The sequence below is a fragment of the Manis javanica genome, chromosome 10 (assembly GCF_040802235.1).
Source record: "Manis javanica isolate MJ-LG chromosome 10, MJ_LKY, whole genome shotgun sequence".
Taxonomy (NCBI): Eukaryota; Metazoa; Chordata; class Mammalia; order Pholidota; family Manidae; genus Manis; species Manis javanica.
Window position 1 is genome coordinate 70,653,495 of NC_133165.1, and position 20,843 is coordinate 70,674,337.

A 20,843-nucleotide genomic window follows, 5' to 3' on the forward strand; every position below is an offset into this window, starting at 1 on the left:
TTTGGGATTTACCTTGCTTTTCTGTTGTTGTTGTTAATCTAGGCTGTTTTGAGACTTTCTGAAATGATTAGGTCTGCCTTCAATTTCTCCCTGATGGGCAGAAACTTGCTCTTGAGCCTCTCTGGAATTGCCCCTTTAACACACCCAAAGCAAAGATCCCAGTCATCCAGTGCAGTCTCTTTCAAGATATGACAAACTACAAAAACAGGTTCTTCTCTTTTCCCTGATCTTTAGCTTGCCATCAAAACACCTATGATGGAACAAATTATATATATACACACACATATATATATATATGCCAATATTTAGCAAATTAAATATATACATTTAATATAGATAGTCTATTTTCCTTTGATTTAGGAATCCAAATCTTTGGATTTATACATGGAATTCAGAAAACTGACCCTGTGTAAATTAGTTATTTTATTTCCTCCCTGGAATTAATTTTTTTCTTCCAATTGTTGTACATGTTTTACCCTCATTAAAAAGATGCTGTATAATTCTTTCAAATGGAATCAGAATGGAGCCTTCAAGGTCATTTCTTCCAATTTCTAAAAATACTTTTGTGCATATGACAGAGATCATCTTGCATGGCTGCTGCATTATCATGGGGACCAAAATTTCAAAACAGTATTCCCAACCTTGTCCCCCTCTTTGACCATCTTTCTACCTTGATGTTGTGATAGCCACTCTTAGAAAACAAAAGGGCAAGAAACAATAGATGCTTTGGAAGGTTACTGTACCCTGTGGTTATAGTTTTCAAAACTGTCATCCATTTGAATAGAATGTAGAAGGAGGGAAGAGGGGATAGGCAAATTCCTCTTAGGAGTAAAATACGGGAAGCTATGGCTTGGCTGTTGTGCCTTAAATATTTTAAAGTCCTAATATCAAATCTTATGGACTAACATATACTTTCTCACACAAAGGGTTCATGGAACATGAGTCTTTGGGAAAAGTTCTAGAAATGTTGTGAATAGTGAAAAAAGAATGGAGAGTTTATACATTGATTGTTACATTCCAAAAGGTCTGAGTTCTAGGCTTCTCTTGCTTAAAACAAAAAAACAAAAATATTGAGAACAGAAAGTAAATGTTTCCACCAACTGTCTTTTAATTACTTTTTTTTAAACCGCCCCTAAGCCCAGCCATAGATAAACTTGTTCCTCACTCACTTGTGTCCTTATCCTTTAGGGACTCATTTAAAAATGTATACTTAAAAACAGGCTGTCAAGTTCTCAGGGATAACATTAAAAGTTCATAAAAAATGCAGTAAGAGCAGTGAAGAATATCCAAAACAAACTTTATTTGAGCTCTAACTTGATTTATGATTGAACTCTGAAAACATGTGGTATTGTAATCCATGCAAAAGATTTTCTTACAACTACTTTTCTCATTAAAAAAAAAGTGGTGATATCCTAAGTTCATACCTATGTGAAACTCTTAGCTCTAGTAGCATATTCAGGATCAGGCTAAATCCCAAACATTATTTTTCTTTTAGTAAAATGCCAGACAGCTAGATATAAGGCAGTTTCTTTTTTTTTCTAACATTTGTAAATGTTTATGCACCCAATATAGGAGTATCTAAACATATAAAGCAAAGATTAACAGACTTGAATGGAGAAAATACACATCAATACAAAAAGAGTAGGGGAGTTCAAAACCCCACCTTCAACACTGCATAGGTCATCCAGACAAAAATCAAAAAGGAAACATTTGCCTTAAGTGACATGTTAAATCAAATTGAATTAACAAATGTTTACACAATATTCCATGCATCAGCAGGAGAATATACATTTTTCTTTTCCAGGATAGATCATTGGCTATAAAACAAATCTTAGCAAATTTAAAAACACTGAAATTATCTTAAGCATCTTTATCAATCACAATGGTATGAAACTAGAAATCAATTACAGAATAAAACTGGAAAATTCACAAATATGTGGAGATTAAACAACATGCTATTGAACAAAAAATGGGTCAAAGAAGAGATTTTAAAAATCAAGACAAATGAAAATGGAAATGCACTATATGAAAAATATGGGATGGATCAAAAGCATTTCTAAGAGGGAAATTTATAATGATAACCAACTATATAAAGAAACAAAAATTCTCAAACAACCCAAGTTTGCACTGCAAAGAACTAGATAAAAAACAAAGTACAGAATTAGTATAAGGAATGAAATAACAAAGATCAGAGCAGAAATAAATGAAATGGAGACTAAAAAGATAATAAAAAGAGGCGGAGCCAGAATGGCGGCATGAGTAGAGCAGCAGAAATCTCCTCCCAAAACCACATATATCTATGAAAATATAACAAAGACAACTCTTCCTAAAATAGAGACCAAAGGACAAAGGACAACATCAAGACAACATCCACACCTGAGAGAACCTAGCACCTCACAAAGCGGGAGAGGAAGGCCACAAACCAACAAGAAGGAAAGCTCTCCCAGCTGTCACTCATACCAGCTCTGCAAACTATCTCTATCACCATGAAAAGGCAAAACTATAGGCAGACAAAGATCACAGAGACAACACCTGAGAAGGAGACAGACCTAACCAGTCCTCTTGAAAAAGAATTCAAAATAAAAATCATGAAAGTGCTGACAGAGATGCAGAGAAAAATGCAAGAACAATGGGATGAGATGCAGAGAAAAATGCAAGAGCAATGGGATGAAGTCCAGAGGGAGATCACAGATGTCAGGAAGGAGATCACAGAAGTGAAACAAACCCTGGAAGGATTTATAAGAAGAATGGATAAGATGCAAGAGGCCATTGAAGGAATAGAAACCAGAGAACAGGAACGTATAGAAGCTGACGTAGAGATAAAAGGATCTCCAGGAATGAAACAACACTAAGAGAACTATGTGACCAACCCAAAAGGAATAATATTTGTATTATAGGGGTACCAGAAGAAGAAGAAAGAGGAAAAGGGATAGAAAGTCTCTTTGAAGAACTAATTGCTGAAAACTTCCCCAAACTGGGGGAGGAAATAATCGAAGAGACCACGGAAATACACAGAACACACAACTGAAAGGATCCAAGGAGGAAAACACCAAGACACATAATAATTAAAATGGCAAGGATCAAGGACAAGGAAAGAGTTTTAAAGGCAGCTAGAGAGAAAAAGGTCACATATAAAGGAAAACCAATCAGGCTAACATCAGACTTCTCGACAGAAACCCTACAGGCCAGAAGAGAATGGCATGATATGTTTAATGCAATGAAACAGAAGGGGCTTGAACCAAGGATACTGTATCTAGCACGACTATCATTTAAATATGATGGCAGGATTAAACAATTCCCAGACAAGCAAAAGCTGAGGGAATGTGCTTCCCACAAACCACCTCTACAGGGCATCCTACAGGAACTGCTGTAGATGGGAGCACTCCTAAAAAGAGCACAGAACAAAACACACAACATATGAAGAATGGAGGAGGAGGAATAAGAAGGGAGAGAAGAAAAGAATCTCCACACAGTGTATATAACAGCTAATTAAGTGAACTAAGTTAGGCAGTAAGATAATAAAGAAGCTAACCTTGAACATTTGGTAACCACGAATGTAAAGCCTGCAATGGTAATAAGTACATATCTCTCAATAGTCACCCTAAATGTAAATGGACTTAATGCACCAATAAAAAGACACAGAGTAATAGGATGGATAAAAAAGCAAGACCCATCTGTATGCTGCTTACAAGAAACTCACCTCAAGCCCAAAGACAGGCACAGACTAAAAGTCAAGAGATGGAAAAACCTTTTTCAGGCAAACAACAGTGAAAAGAAAGCAGGGGTTGCAGAACTAATATCAGAGAAAATAGACTTCAAAACAAAGAAAGTAACAAGAGATAAAGAAGGACACTACATAATGATAAAGGGCTCAGTCCAACAAGAGGATATAACCATTCTAAATAAATATGCACCCAACACAGGAGCACCAGCATATGTGAAACAAATACTAACAGAACTTAAGGGGAAAATAGACTGCAATGCATTCATTTTAGGAGACTTCAACAAATCACTCATGCCAAAGGACACATCCGCCAGGCAGAAAATAAGTAGGGACACACAGGCACTGAACAACACACTAGAACAGATGGACCTAATAGACATCTATAGAACTCTACATCCAAAAGCAACAGGATATACATTCTTCTCAAGTGCACATGGAACATTCTCCAGAATAGACCACATACTAGCTCACAAAAAGAGCCTCAGTAAATAACAAAATATTGAAATTCTACCAACGAATTTTTCAGACCACAAAGGTATAAAAGTAGAAATAAATTCTACAAAGAAAACAAAAAAGCTCACAAAAACATGGAGGCTTAACAACATGCTTCTAAATAATCAATGGATCAATGAACAAATCAAAGCAGAGATCAAGGAATATATAGAAACAAATGACAACAACAACATAAAACCCCAATTTCTGTGGGATGCAGCAAAAGCAGTCTTAAGAGGAAAGAATATAGCGATCCAGGCACACTTAAAGAAGGAAGAACAATCCCAAATGAATAGTCTAACATCACAATTATTGAAACTGGAAAAAGAAGAACAAATGAGGCCTAAAGTCAGCAGAAGGAGAGACATAATAAAGATCAGAGAAGAAATAAACAAAATTGAGAAGAATAAAACAATAGCAAAAATCAATGAAACCAAGAACTGGTTCCTTGAGAAAATAAACAAAATAGATAAGCCTTTAGCCAAACTTATTGAGAGAAAAAGAGAATCAACAAAAATCAAAAGCATCAGAAATGAGAACGGAATAATCATGACAGACTCCACAGAAATACAAAGAATTATTAAAGACTACTATGAAAACCTATATGCCAACAAGCTGGAAAACCCAGAAGAAATGGACAACTTCCCGGAAAAATACAACCTCCCAAGACTGACCAAGGAAGAAACACAAAAGTTAAACATACGAATTACAAGCAAAGAAATTGAAACGGTAATCAAAAAACTACCCAAGAACAAAACCCCGGGGCTGGACGGATTTAACTCGGAATTTTATCAGACACACAGAGAAGACATAATACCCATTCTCCTTAATGTGTTCCAAAAAATAGAAGAGGAGGGAATAATCCCAAACTCATTCTATGAGGCCAACATCACCCTAATACCAAAACCAGGCAAAGACCCCACCAAAACAAAATTACAGACCAATATCCCTGATGAATGTACATGCAAAAATACTCAATAAAATATTAGTAAACCGAATTCAACAGTATATCAAAAGGATCATACACCATGACCAAGTGGGATTTATCCCAGGGATACAAGGATAGTACAACATTTGAAAATCCATCAACATCATCAAACAAAAAGAAAGACAAAAACTACATGATCATCTCCATAGATGCTGAAAAAGCATTTGACAAAATTCAACATCCATTCATGATAAAAAGTCTCAGCAAAATGGGAATAGAGGGCAAGTGCCTCAACCTAATAAAAGCCATATATGATAAATCCACAGCCAACATTATACTGAACATCGAGAAGCTGAAAGCTTTTTCTCTGAGATCGGGAAGAAGACAGGGATGCCCACTCTCCCCACTGTTATTTAACAGAGTACTGGAGGTCCTAGCCACCACAATAAGACAAAACAAAGAAATACAAGGAATCCAGATTGGTAAAGAAGTTAAACTGTCACTATTTGCAGATGACATGATATTGTTCATAAAAAACGCCAAGACTCCACACCAAAACTACTAGAACTGATATCGGAATACAGCAAAGTTGCAGGATACAAAATTAACACACAGAAATCTGTGGCTTTCCTACACACTAACAATGAAACAATAGAAAGAGAAATCAGGAAAAAAACTCCATTCACTAATGCACCCAAAAGAATAAAATACCTAGGAATAAAATTAACCAAAGAAGTGTATGACCTATACCCTGAAAAGTACAAGTCACTCTTAAGAGAAATTAAAGGGGACACTAACAAATGGAAACTCATCCCATGCTCTTGGCTAGGAAGAATTAATATCGTCAAAATGGCCATCCTGCCCAAAGCAATATAGAGATTTGATGCATTCCCTCTCAAATTACCAGCAACATTCTTCAATGAACTGTAACAAATTATTCAAAAATTCATATGGAAACACCAAAGACCCTGAATAGCCAAAGCAATCCTGAGAAAGAAGAATAAAGTAGGGGGGATCTCACTCCCCAACTTCAAGCTCTACTACAAAGCCATAGAAATCATGACAATTTGGTACTGGCACAAGAACAGAGCCACAGACCAGTGGAACAGATTAGAGACTCCAGACATTAACCCAAACATATATGGCCAATTAATATTTGATAAAGGAGCCATGGACATACAATGGCGAAACGACAGTCTCTTCAACAGATGATGCTGGCAAAACTGGACAGCTACATGTAGGAGAATGAAACTGGACCATTGTCTAACCCCAGATACAAAGGTAAACTCAAAATGGATCAAAGACCTGAATGTAAGTCATGAATCCATTAAATGCTTGGAAAAATACATAGGCAAAAACCTCTTAGACATACACATGAGTGACCTCTTCTTGAACATATCTCCCGGGTAAGGAAAGCAACAGCAAAAATGATCAAGTGGGACTACATTAAGCTGACAAGCTTCTGTACAGTGAGAGACACCATCAATAGAATAAAAAGGAACCCTACAGTATGGGAGAATATATTTGAAAATGACAGATCTGATAAAGGCTTGACGTCCAGAATATATAAAGAGCTCACATGCCTCAACAAACAAAAAACAAATAACCCAATTAAAAAATGGGCAGAGGAACTGAACAGACAGTTCTCTAAAAAAGAAATACAGATGGCCAACAGACACATGAAAAGATGCTCCACATCGCTAATTGTCAGAGAAATGCAAATTAAAACCACAATGAGGTATCACCTCACACCAGTAAGGATTGCCACCATCCAAAAGACAAACAACAACAAATGTTGGCAAGGTTGTGGAGAAAGGGGAACTCTCCTACACTGCTGGTGGGAACGTAAATTAGTTCCACCATTATGGAAAGCAGTATGGAGGTTCCTCAAAATGCTCAAAATAGACTTGCCATTTGAGTGTTCAAGTACAGTTGGACAATATCCATCATATCATAGACAAATTTTCACAAATGCCTAGGGTGCCTAACTGGTTTTCTTGGCTTCACTGGAGATAGCTGGTAATTATAGATTTGCTTAGTTTATGTCACCGTATTCCTATTATGTTACTATGTGTGCGCAAGTTAGTTAGTAGTTTAAAACCTGCTTAAGGTACTCTACAAGAAGATATTTCAAAGAAATAATGAATCCTCCCATGTTTTCTTCCATATACTACCTCTATAGCTTTTCTTCTTCCTTCTTGATTACAACCCTTAAATAGAATTCGTGCCTCATATCGAATTTACTGAGTATCATAATTCCTCCAGGTGGTAAAGACACCTCGAGACAAGTGCTGGGCATAGAAGCCACAGGGCATAAATCTGCAAAGAAGTAAAAAACTAACCTTTTCAAACAATATGGCTTCTTTCTCACTTACCAAATTTACGTTTCCCTGTATGGCCCCGGAAGATGAGTGGTTAGCCAGAGATGGGTAAGATTCCTCAATTGAGGAACAACCTAAGACAGGCACAGTCACAGGGGGGCCATCAGGTGAGAAATCGGGGAACAACAGTGGTGAAGCTTAGAACCTCACATACCCCCATTTTGAGAGAAAGCTTCTGCATCCGTGGATATTTTATTGCCCTTGTCTAGCACGGATTAGCACATAGTCTACAGGCACACACATGATCATCTACAATTGCTCTCTTACAACACTAAACTATGTTTTCTACCTTTATCTTGCATCTACCTACCACTTCAGCATTTTATTAACAATAAAAATAATAATAATAATAAAGGGAGAAATGTGGGATTAACATATAAATCAAGTATAAAAATCAAACGAATATTCATATTGACCTGACTGTTTATAGTTCATAATGCATGATCAAAACTGAAATTTTCTGTGATGAAAGCCCTTGTACTGTTCACCATGTAAGAACTTATTCACTATGTAAGAATTCGTTCACCATGTAAGAACTTGTTCGTTATGCTTCAGAAGATTGGAGACTGACGAGAATTAGGCTTGAGAATGATTAATGATTGTGTATTGAGTATTGACTCCCCTATACAGAATTTTATTGTTGTTAACAACCATTTGATCAATAAATATGAGAGATGCCCTCTCAAAAAATAAAAAAAGTTATCAAATCATGAAAAAAAATAATAGAAAATACCAATGAAATTATGAGAACTGTTTTTTTGAAAAGACAGGCAAATATTTATACAGATTTACTAGGAAAAAAAGAGGACTTAAAAAATAGAATCAGATATAAATGAGAAGAGATTACAACTGATATCACAGAAATAAAAGGAATTATCAGAGACCACTATGAATAACTACATGCCAACAAACTGGACAACCCAGAAGAAATGGACAAACATAGAAACATACAATCCACCAAGGTTAAATCATAAAGAAACAGAAAATCTGAACAAACCAGCCACCAGCAAGAAGATTGAATCTGTAAATAAGTAAATCACCCATCATATAAAAGACCAGGATCAGATGGCTATTCTGGAAATTTTTACCAAAATTTGAATATTAATACCAACCCTCAAACTCTTCTTTTTTTATTTGAGAGAGCATCTCTCATATTTATTGATCAAATGGTTGTTAACAACATTAAAATTCTGTATAGGGGACTAAATGCACAATCATTAACTAACCCCAAGCCTAATTCTCAGCAGTCTCCAATCTTCTGAAGCATAACGAACACGTTTTTACATGGTGAACAAGTTCTTACATAGTGAATAAGTTCTTACATGGCGAACAGTGAAGGGCAGTCATCACAGAAACTTTCGGTTTTGATCACGCATCATGAACTATATACAATCAGGTCAATTATGATTATTTGTTTGATTTTTATACTTGATTTATATGTGAATCCCACATTTCTCCCTTATTATTATTATTATTTTTTTTTATTTTTATTTTTAATAAAATGCTGACGTGGTAGGTAGATGCAAGATAAAGGTAGAAAACATAGTTTAGTGCTATAAGAGGGCAAATGTAGATGATCATGTGTGTGCCTATACACTAAGTATTAATCCAAGCTAGACAAGGGCAACAAAACATTCACAGATGCAGAAGTTTTCTCTCGAAACAGGGGGGTGAGATTCTAAGCTTCACCTCTGTTGATCCCCAATTTCTCACCTGATGGCCCCCCTGTGACTGTGCCTATCTTTGGTTGTTCCTCCCTTGAGGAATCTTACCTGTCTCTGGCTAACCAGTCATCTTCCGGGGACATACAGGGAAATGTAAAGTTGGCAAGTGAGAGAGAAGCAATATTGTTTGAAAAGGTTAGCTTTTTACTTTTTTGCAGATTTATGCCCTGTGGCTTGTATGCCCAGCATTTGTCATGAGGTATCTTTACCACTTGGAGGAATTATGATACTTGGTAATTTCGATATGAGACACGAATTCTACTTAGGGGTTGTAATTATGCAGGAAGAAAAGTTATAGAAGTAGCAGAGGGAAGAAAACATGGGAAGATTGATTATTTCTTTGACATAACCTCTTGTAGTGTAACATAAGCCTGTATAGCTTTTAAATTACTAATGAAATTGTGTGCACACATTAACATAATAGGAATACAGCTACATAACCAAAGCAGACCTACAATTACCAGCCATATCCAGTGCAACCAAGAAATCCAGTTAGGCACCCTAGGCATTGGTGAAAACTTATCAATGATATGATGGATATTTCTAACTGAATTTGAATAGTTTGAGAAAAATCAGACAAGTTTAAACAACACATTCCTAGGAACTTCACATCCCATATGTTCTTTTAACAGTAGATAGTCTATAGTCCCAAGATTTTGGAACACTGCAACTTGCACTTCTCCTAATTCTTGGTTGAGTTCCAACAGTATAGATCCAGTCAAATTTGTTGTTTTACTGTATGCACAGGCCAGCTTAGATATCTCCTTCTTCATTCCAATGGCTAGTCCAGGAACCGGTGGGATGAATGCAGCTGTAACCACAACAGCACCAGGATCTTTGTTGAAGTTTTTTGATGATCATCTTCTGGAATGACTCTTCCAGTGAATGTTGATGTTGGAAGTTCTTCTTCAAATCGTATCTTAATTCGTTTTCTGGGTAGCCAAATTAGGCTTTGATCCTCTGTATAAACACAAACACACCCTTTGCCCACACTTTGATATGACCTTTATACCATTGTGCAGAACTTATTGGAGATCACTACACAGGAACTGCTTTTTTCTTTTTTTAAGAGAAAAGAATATTATCAGAAAAATGTACTTCCATAGCTGATCATCTGACACCCTTTAAATGATCAAAATTAAAGATATTTAAAGCATGCATTAATCGGTGATTTGCGGTTAGTTTTATCCTATCAGGAAGTAATCCCCCTCTTCTTTCTCTTTTTTTTTTGTTATCATTAATCTACAATTACATCAATTACATGAAGAACATTATGTTTACTAGGTTCACCCCTATACCAGGTCACCCCCACAAACACCCTTACTATCACTGTCCATCAGCATAGCAAAATGTTGTAGAATCACTACTTGTCTTCTCTGTGTTGTAAAGCCCTCCCCTTTCTCCCACCCCCACATTATGCATGCTAATCATAATACCCCCTTACTTCTTCCCCACTCTTATCCCTCCCTACCCACCCATCCTCCCCAGTCCCTTTCCCTTTGGTACCTGTTAGTCCATTCTTGGGTTCTGTGTTTCTGCTGCTGTTTTGTTCCTTCAGTTTTTCCTTTGTTTTTATACTCCACAGATGAGTGAAATCATTTGGTATTTTTCTTTCTCCACTTGGCTTATCTCACTGAGCATAATAAACTCTAGCCCCATCCATGTTGCTGCAAATGGTAGGACTTGTTTTCTTCTTATGGCTGAAAAATATTCCATTGTGTATATGTACCACATCTTCTTTATCCATTCATCTACTTATGGACACTTAGGTTGCTTCCAATTCTTGGCTACTGTAAATAGTGCTGTGATAAACATAGGGGTGCATCTGTCCTTTTCAAACTTGATTGCTGCATTCTTAGGGTAAATTCCTAGGAGTGCAATTCCTGGGTCAAATGGCAAGTCTATTTTGAGCATTTTGAGGAACCTCCGTACTGCTTTCCACAATGGTGGAACTAATTTACATTCCCACCAGCAGTGTAGGAGGGTTCCCCTTTCTCCACAGCCTTGCCAACATTTGTTGTTATTTGTCTTTTGGATGGTGGCAATCCTTACTGGTGTGAGGTGATACCTCATTGTGGTTTTAATTTGCATTTCTCTGATAATTAGCAAAGTGCAGCATCTTTTCATGTGTCTTTTGGCCATCTGTATTTCTTTTTTGGAGAACTATCTGTTCAGTTCCTCTGTCCATTTTTTAACTGGATTATTTCTGTTTTGTTTGTTGAGGTGGGTGAGCTCTTTATATATTTTGGACGTCAAGCATTTATTGGATCTGTCATTTACAAATATATTCTCCCATACTGTAGGGTACCTTTTTGTTATATTGATGGTGTCTTTTCCTCTACAGAAGCTTTTCAGCCTAATATAATACCACTAGTTCATTTTTGCTGCTGTTTTCCTTCCTCGGGGAGATATGTTCAAGAAGAGGTCACTCATGTTTATGTCCAAGAGGTTTTTACCTATATTTTTTTCTAAGAGTTTTATGGTTTCATGACTTACATTCAGGTCTTTGATCCATTTTGAATTTACTTTTGTGTACGGGGTTAGACAATGGTCCAGTTTCATTCTCCTACATGTAGCTGTCCAGTTTTGCCAGCATCATCTGTTGAAGAGACTGTCATTTCGCCATTGTATGTCCATGGCTCCTTTATCAAATATTAATTGACCATATATGTTTGGGGTTTGGGTTAATGTCTGGAGTCTCTAATCTGTTCCACTGGTCTGTGGCTCTGTTCTTGTGCCAGTACCAAATTGTCTTGATTACTGTGACTTTGAAGTAGAGCTTGAAGTTGGGGAGTGAGATCCCCCCTACTTTATTCTTCTTTCTCATGATTGCTTTGGCTATTCGGGGTCTTTTGTGTTTCTATATGAATTTTTGAATTATTTGTTCCAGTTCATTGAAGAATGTTGCTGGTAATTTGAGAGGGAATGCATCAAATCTGTATATTGCTTTGGGCAGGATGGCCATTTGACGATATTAATTCTTCCTAGTCAAGAGCATGGGATGAGTTTCCATTTGTTAGTGTCCCCTTTAATTTCTCTTATGAGTGACTTGTAGTTTTCAGGGTATAGGTCTTTCACTTTTTTGGTTAGGTTTATTCCTAGGTATTTTATTCTTTTTGATGCAGTTGTGAATGGAATTGTTTTCCTGATTTCTCTTTCTATTGGTTCATTGTTAGTGTATAGGAAAGCTACAGATTTCTGTGTGTTAATTTTGTATCCTGCAACTTTGCTGTATTCTGATATCAGTTCCAGTAGTTTTGGAGTGGAGTCTTAAGGGTTTTTTTATGTAAAATATCATGTCATCTGCAAATAGTGACCATTTAACTTCTTCTTTACCAATCTGGATTCCTTGTATTTCTTTGTTTTTTCTGATTGTGGTGGCCTCCAGTACTATGTTAAATAACAGTGGGGAGAGTGGGCATCCCTGTGTGGTTTCTGATCTTAGAGGAAATGCTTTCAGCTTCTTGCTGTTCAGTATAATGTTGACTCTGGGTTTATCATATATGGCCTTTATTATGTTGAGGTACTTCCCCTCTATACCCATTTTGTTGAGAGTTTTTATCATGAATGGATGTTGAATTTTGTCAAATGCTGTTTCAGCATCTATGGAGATGATCATGTGGTTTTTGTCTTTCTTTTTGTTGATGTGGTGGATGATGTTGATGGATTTTCGAATGTTGTACTATCCTTGCATCCCTGGGATGAATCCCACTTGGTCATGGTGTATGATCCTTTTGATATATTTTTGAATTCGGTTTGCTAATATTTTATTGAGTATTTTTGCATCTACATTCATCAGAGATATTGGTCTGTAATTTTCTTTTTTGGTGTGGTCTTTGCCTGGTTTGGGTATTAGGGTGATGTTGGCCTCATAGACTGAGTATGGGAGTATTCCCTCTTCTTCTATTTTTTGGAAAACTTTAAGGAGAATGGGTATTATGTCTTCTCTGTGTGTCTGATGAAATTCTGAGGTAAATCCGTCCAGCCTGGGGTTTTGTTCTTGGGTAGTTTTTTATTACTGTTTCAATTTCTTTGCCCATTATTAGTTTGTTCAACCTTTGTGTTTCTTCTTTGATCAGTCTCAAAAAGTTTTATTTCCCTAGGAAGTTGTCCATCTCTTCTAGGTCCTCCAGCCCACTGGCACACAAGTCTTCATAGCAGACTTTAATAATTCCCTGTACTTCCGTGGAGTCTGTCATGATATTTCCGTTCTCATTTCTGATTCTGTTGATTTGTGTTGATTCTCTTTTTCTCTTAATAAGTTTGGCAAGAGGGTTGTCTATTTTGTTTATTTTCTCAAAGAACAAGTTCTTGGTTTCATTGATTTTTGCTATTGTTTTATTCTTCTCAATTTTATTTATTTCTTCTCTGCTCTTTATTATGTCCCTCCTTCTGCTGACTTTAGGACTCATTTGTTCTTCTTTATCCAGTTTTGATAATTGTGATATTAGACTATTCATTTGGGATTGTTCTTCCTTCTTCCAGTGTGCCTGGATCGCTATATATTTTCCTCTTAAGACTGCTTTCGCTGCATCCCACAGAGGTATTGGGCTTTGTGTTGTTGTTCTCATTTGTTTTTATATATTCCTTTATCTGTATGTTAATTTGTTTGTTGATCCATTGATTACTTAGGAGCATGTTGTTTAGCCTCCATGTTTTTGTAAGCCTTTTTGTTTTCTTTGTATAATTTATTTCTAGTTTTATACCTTTGTGGTCTGAAAAGTTGGTTGGTAGAATTTCAATATTTTGGAATTTACTGAGGCTCTTTTTGTGGGCATTATGTGGTCTATTCTGAAGAATGTTTCATGTGCACTTGAGAAGAGTGTATATCCTGTTGCTTTTGGATGTAGAGTTCTATAGATGTCTATTAGGTCCATCTGTTCTAGTGTGTTGTTCAGTGCCTGTGTGTCCCTACTTATTTTCTGCCTGGCTGATGTGTCCTTTGGCATGAGTGATTTGTTGAAGTCTCCTAAAATGAATGCATTGCAGTCTATTTTCCCCTTAAGTTCTGTTAGTATTTGTTTCACATATGCTATTGCTCCTGTGTTGGGTGCATATTTATTTAGAATGGTTATATCCTCTTGTTGGACTGAGCCCTTTATCATTATGTAGTGTCCTTCTTTATCTCTTGTTACTTTCTTTGTTTTGAAGTCTATTTTCTCTGATATTAGTACTGCAACCCCTGCTTTCTTTTCACTGTTGTTTGCCTGAAATATGTTTTTCCATCCCTTGACTTTTAGTTTGTGCATGTATTTGGGTTTGAGGTGAGTTTCTTGTAAGTAGCATAGAAATGGGTCTTGCTTTTTTATCCATTCTATTACTCCGTGTCTTTTGATTGATGCATTAAGTCCATTTACATTTTGGGTGACTATTGAGAGACATGTACTTATTGCCATTGCAGGCTTTAGATTCGTGGTTACCAAAGGTTCAAGGTTAGCCTCTTTAGTATCTCACTGCCTAACTTAGCTCATTTATTGAGCTGTTATATTCACTGTCTGGAGATTCTTTTCTTCTTTCCCTTCTTATTCCTCCTTCTCCATTCTTCATATGTTGGGTGTTTTGTTCTATGCTCTTTTTAGGAATGCTCCCATCTAGAGCAGTCTCTGTAAGATGCCCTGTAGAGGTGGTTTGTGGGAGGTAAATTCCCTCAACTTTTGCTTGTCTGGGAATTGTTTAATCCCTCCGTCTATTTAAATGATAGTTGTGCTGGATACAGTATCCTTGGTTCAAGGCCCTTCTGTTTCATTGCATTAAATATATCATTAAGGTAGTTTCTTTTATAAAATGTTTTTATAGAATCCTAAAAACCGTGTGTGATAGTATATGTTGCTAAAATATTATCATTTGTTTAAATACTTCCATGTAAAAAGTAAAATTTTTCCTCATTCATTCTTCAAATCTCAAATACTCTTTTATTAGGTTGATGTCTTCATTTAGGGATGAAGAATGCAATGTGATCAATGGGATGGATTTTGTCATCTACATGTTTACATGAAAGCATAAATGCTAACTATAATGTAATTTATTTCATTGTATAAAGAAATTAATTTATTCTAATATAATCTAATTATGTAGGCTCTTTCATGAAAAATGAGCTAATTTGTAAAAAATGAAAATTTTTCTAGAATGCAAAAGGAAGGTTTACTATAGTTACACATGAATTTCAATGAGGAAATGTCCATATTTTGAATGGAATTTGCAGATAAAATTATGATGGAACCTTTGGGCATTATGAAAAATCATTATATGTATTCCAATAGTTTTAGCTTTCTATTTTGTTTGTAATTAGTGTGAAACACTCTGATTCTCAAAGGTCATCTTTGGTGTTTAAAATCAGATCTTCATAACTCCTGCTGTCAGAAATTGACTATCTTAGGTCAAGGAATACCAGCAACCTCCCAAGACTCTCTTAACTGAAAGACAGTGGAATCACTTTATCTTCAATCTAATTAAGTCACCGCTTACAAACTATGTTACGCCATTATTGACTATTTTGAGAAAAAAATATTTAACAATCTTTGTTGATTGTAAGTTTGTCAGATAGAAGTGCTTTCAAATGCACTGTTTAAATTTTTTTGTGAATTTCAGCCTCAATGAAACGGGAAAATTATTGTCATTCTCAATTCCAATCTACAGAAATAATTTATATAATTTTGAAAACTTTGCATAATTTTCTAACCATAATCTTATCTTTCAAAAGGAGAGCTCAGCAAAAATAGGTCCTATTTTAGCAACATCTATAATAATTATGGCAATATTTTGATTGAATCATGCAGCTAAAACCCAGGTAAGCTTGGCACTGGCTGAACTCTTTTCTGTCTGTACTTTCTAAGAGTAGAGTTTCCTTTTTATCTCAAAAAACAAAACAAATAAGCAAAAGCAAAAACAAACAAAAGCTCTTCCTCAAGTTGCAGTGGAAATAAATGAGTCCTGGGGAATGGTGTCCTTTTTTATGAAATATCAGATGTGCAATCAAGCACCACAGTTGTTTACCTGGCTGTAGAAGTACTACTCTATTCCTCACATTAGAAATTTTGCGAAATAAAGAACATTTTCTTCACATCAAGTGTACCAGTGGTCTTTGCAATTTCTCAAATGAACACACAAACTATTGTGTTCAGGCCATCACTGTACCCGTAAAGAAGTACCAGGAGGTACTCATACGTACTTTGAAGAGCCATTACTTTAAAACATATGAAGTAACATCAGAAGGTCTTTAGGAAAAATATATCATTGGCCAAAAAATAAAAAGAATATTAAAAACTACTATAAATCATTAAGAGAAAGACAATGCAATAGAAAAAAAAAGTTGGAAGACTGAATAGATATGTCATGTAAAATGATATACAAATAGCTAGTAACCATGAAAAAGTGTTCCACTTATGTCAATGGAGACAGCACTACATACAAAGGAAATGCTAAAATTAAGGAGATTGCCAGTAACAAATTTTGATTAGAATGCAGGTTAAGTAGACCTAATACTCATACATTGCTTGTGGGAGTTTAAAATTATAACTTTTTTGGAATGCTTGTTAATCATCTATTAAATTTTAGCATATGCATGCCCTCTGTCATACACACCACAGAAATGTATGTGTGCATTCCAAAGCACAAGAATGAATGAGAATGCCATGACAATACTGTCAAATAGAAAGCAAACTATATGTCTACCATAGTTTTCTCAGGCTGCCATAACAGAACACATAGACTGGGCAGCTTAAACAACAGAAATTTTTTTTTCTCAGAGTTCTGGAGTCTGGATAGTTCAAAATCAAGATGTGGGCAGGGTTTGGTGTCTGGTGAGAATTTTCTTCCTGTCTTTCTTCCTGCAGATGGCTCTCTTCTCTCTGTCCTCACTTGGCAGAGAGAGGGATAGAAAGAGATAGACAAAGAGAGATCTCCTTCTCTTCTTACAAGGCAACAATCCTAGCAGATAGGACCCGTAAGTTCTACTCTTAATGACTTCCTTTAACCTTAAATTTCCTCCTAAAGATCCTGTCTCCAGGAACAGCCATACTGGGGCTGAAGCCATATGAATTTCAGTGGGGGGGGGGGTCCCAGTTCAATCCATAGTATTCCTAGGTGTCCATCAATAGAAAAAAATAATAAATCTTTATATAGCCATTTGAGGGATTAATACATACCAATGAAAATCAACAAACTGTTGCTACAGCATGGATACATTACATGAATAAAAACAAGCCAGCACAAAAATAGTGAGACAAAAAATTAATAATAAGGAAAGTGATGGCCTTGAATAGAACAGAAGGACAGATACTGGAAGGGAGCTTGTTAAGGAGCTACTGGTAATTCTCTAACTTTGGAGGTGGTCACATAGTTGTGTTAATTTGTGATAATCAAAATGAACATATCTGATTTGTACACTTTTCTGTATGTGTAATTTTTCAAGAAAGAGTTTTCTTTAATTTTTTTAAAAGTCTTTAATGGCCTTTTCATATAGCTTTACTTTTCATGTTCTCTAAGACACAAAATAGTTTACAGGCCATTACTGATAACTTAAAAATTTAGCATGACCAGTTCAGTAACATGTGGTTCCTAATTCCATTTATTTTGTAATACAATAAAAAATGATGTTCTTCAAGATAAAGTATATGTGTTAAAGAAAAATCCAAGTTTCTCAGCATACCTTTTCATAATGAAAGATATACTAATTGAATAAATTTAAGATTACTCTTATTATCTTCATTATTTCATGGGAAAGAAACATAAGCATTCTGACATGTTGTTATTTCTGATAATGAAAATAGAGCTGAAGTTTATGTAGCCGTTAATATATCTTTGATATTGTCCATATTAATATGAGATAAATTAAGAAAATTACCTGTTATAATAACTGTAGGTTACCTTAAAATATTTTTATTAAGTATACATGTTAACTTAGATATCATTAGGTTATAGCTCTGATGATTTTATATTATCTGTCTCCTAATGATAACATCAGATTACCCCAAATCTGTCTCCTAATGATAACATCAGATTACCCCAAATTTGTTTGTAGTGAGATCATACTTTAATATTCTGGTTTAGCAAAATAATATATACTTATATAATATAGACAATTTTCCACATAAAAGAAAGATGATTGAACATATAATACAAACATTATATACCAAATCACATATTCTTTAAAGCCCATTGTTGGTTACATATTTTAAGCTGATTCATTCCTTTCTGGGCCTATAATCTTTCTTTTGCTACAATATCCTATTTCTTTGATGTCCTCTATACATAATTGCTTTCACAGGTTTGGTTGAACATTGATTGAGTTTTATCTTCCCTTTTAGAATTACCTCATTTTTCTGATAATTTCTGGGCTACATAATCTTTTGTGTGTCTGGCATATTTGTGTTGATGTTGAATTCTGCATTAAAGGCTCACTACAGAACAAGATTCTATTAACACAAGGTGAAGTTCTTTAAAATGAGGTCATGAGTTGATAGAGAGACAAAAGAAAAAAAATATTCAGAACAAAGACTGAACTCCATATCTCTTCTGTTAATTTAATATGCCCTGTGCTCTAAAGTGGAAATTTAATAGCACACCTCTTTATTCTTCATGTATAGAATGGGTATGTGATTTCTTGCTGCTTATTTATATTTATAAAGGAAGACCTGTGTTCCTTTCTATGATATTATTCTATCTTGAAATATCTCAGAATTGCCTGTCAATCTGTCTGAACCTAAATAAAACCAACCAAGTCAAAAGGGTCAGAAAAAGAGATGAACATGCAGGGGTCCCAACAGTGGCATAGGAAGATCCGAATTCCCCTCATCATTTGGACACAACAGGTCTACAACCACAAATGGATATTTCCTTCTGAAAAAAATTTAAGATTAGATTAACTGATCTCTACAACAGAGGATAAAAGGGATGAGCCATTGAGATGGGGCTGGCATACCCTCAATAATGGGGGATTATCAAGAATAAATCAGGTTGTGTAGACAATCACAAGGGTTTTAGAGACAACCAAGAGCTAGGGTAACATTAAATGAGAAGGATAATCACCTACACAAAGCCAGTCCTTCAAGACTGAGAGAGGTAGCTGTTTTGCCTAATACATAAAAACAAATATAGGGAGGCAAGCAAAATGATAAAGCAGAGGAATATGTTCCAAATTAAAGAACAAGACAAACCTCAGATAAAGACCTTAATGATATGGAAATAAGTAACCTACCAGATAAAGAATTCATCTCACTAAACTTGGAAGAATAGATGAACACAGACAGATTTTTTTTTCCTTTGAGAACTTCAAATGAGATATAAAAAATAAAAAAGCACCAAAACTAAGTTACAGAGTAAGAATACAATAACTGAACTGAAGAATACATTAGAGATGTTCAACAGCAGACTGGATGAAGTAGAAGCAGACTGGATGATCAGCAAGCTGGAAGAAAAAGCAATGGAACTCACCCATGCAGAGCAGGGAAGATAAAAAAATAATTAAAAAAACATGAAGATAACTTAAGAGACCCTTGGGGCAACATCAAGCAGAAAAACAGTCACATTATAGGGGTTCCAAAAGTTGGAGAGAGGAAGAGGCACTAAATTTATTTGAAGAAATAATGGCTGAAAAATTCCCTAACCTAAAGATGGAAATGGACATCCAGGACCAGGAAGTCCAGAGAATTCCAAATAAATTAAACACCAAGGAGAGCTATGCCAAGACAAATTATTAAATGTCAAAAGTTAAAAGATAAAGAAAGAATCTTAAAACCAGCAAAAGAAAAACAAATTTATATACAAGGGAAGCCCCATAAGGCTACCAGCAGATCTCTCACTCAGTGGAAACTTTGTAAGCCAGAAGTGGGCAGCATGACATATTACAAGTGCTTAAAGGAAAAAACTTCCAAGCAAGAATATTTTACCCAGGAAGTTTATCATACAGATATGAGTGAAAGATAAAGAGTTTTCCAGACAAGCAAGGGCTAAAGGAGTTCATCACCTAAATTAGCTTTATAAGAAATATTAAAGATACTTCCTTAAGCTAAAAAGAAATGGCACTATTTAATAATAAGAAAACATATAAAAGCAAAAATATCATTGGAAAAGGAAATATATAGTAAAGGTAATAGATTAATCATTTATAAAGCTACCAAGAAGATTAAAAGAAAGACAAAAGTAGTAAAATTAAAACTACAATAATTAGTTAAGATATACATAAAATAAAAAGATGTAAAAAGTGACAATAAAAACATAAAATGGGGTGGGATTGGTTGTAATAATGTAGAGTTTGGGAATGCATTCAAATTTAAGCTACTATTAATTTGAAACATACTGTTATATACATAGGATGATATATGTGAACTTCATAGTACCCACAAAAAATATTTAAATACACATAAGAAAAAAGAAAGGAATCTAAACACAACACTAAAGAAAGTCAGTAAGCCACAAATAAAGAGGAAGAAAAGAATAGAGAGAAGCTATAAAAATAGCCAGAAACAATGAAAAAAATGGCAGTAAGTACATACCTATCAATAATTAATTTAAATGTAAATGGACTAAATTTTCCATACAAAAGACATACAGTGGCTGAATGCATAAAAAACAAGACCTTACTATATGTTGCCTAT